Source organism: Otolemur garnettii, unplaced genomic scaffold, assembly GCF_000181295.1.
Source record: "Otolemur garnettii isolate 467f Iridium unplaced genomic scaffold, OtoGar3 scaffold00043, whole genome shotgun sequence".
Taxonomy (NCBI): Eukaryota; Metazoa; Chordata; class Mammalia; order Primates; family Galagidae; genus Otolemur; species Otolemur garnettii.
The window spans coordinates 2,281,799-2,282,129 of NW_003852438.1; positions in this window are offsets into that span (position 1 = coordinate 2,281,799).

The following is a 331-nucleotide window of genomic DNA, read 5'->3' on the forward strand; positions in this document are numbered from 1 at the left end:
TCTTAAAATTAACCTTGGCTGTTGTGCTATTAGTGTGCATTCAAGTCTAGTGGTGAATAGGAGAAAATATATCACCTTATATTTACACAAGTGATTTGTTTCTTAGAAAGCATTTTAAGGCCCTTCGGTTAGGACCTGCCACAGCTGAGTGAGCAGGGTGGTGCCATTTCTAATCTCAGGACCCACGAGAGGCCACGTGGGTCTAAAATCTGAGCTGCGTGTCTGCTCTGGGTAAGCACATGCATTCACTAGCTCCTGAGCCCACTGTGAGACAGCAGTGAGTGACATGTGACATCAGGGCCACTTTAAGGGTTGCGAGTGGCGGTCAGCC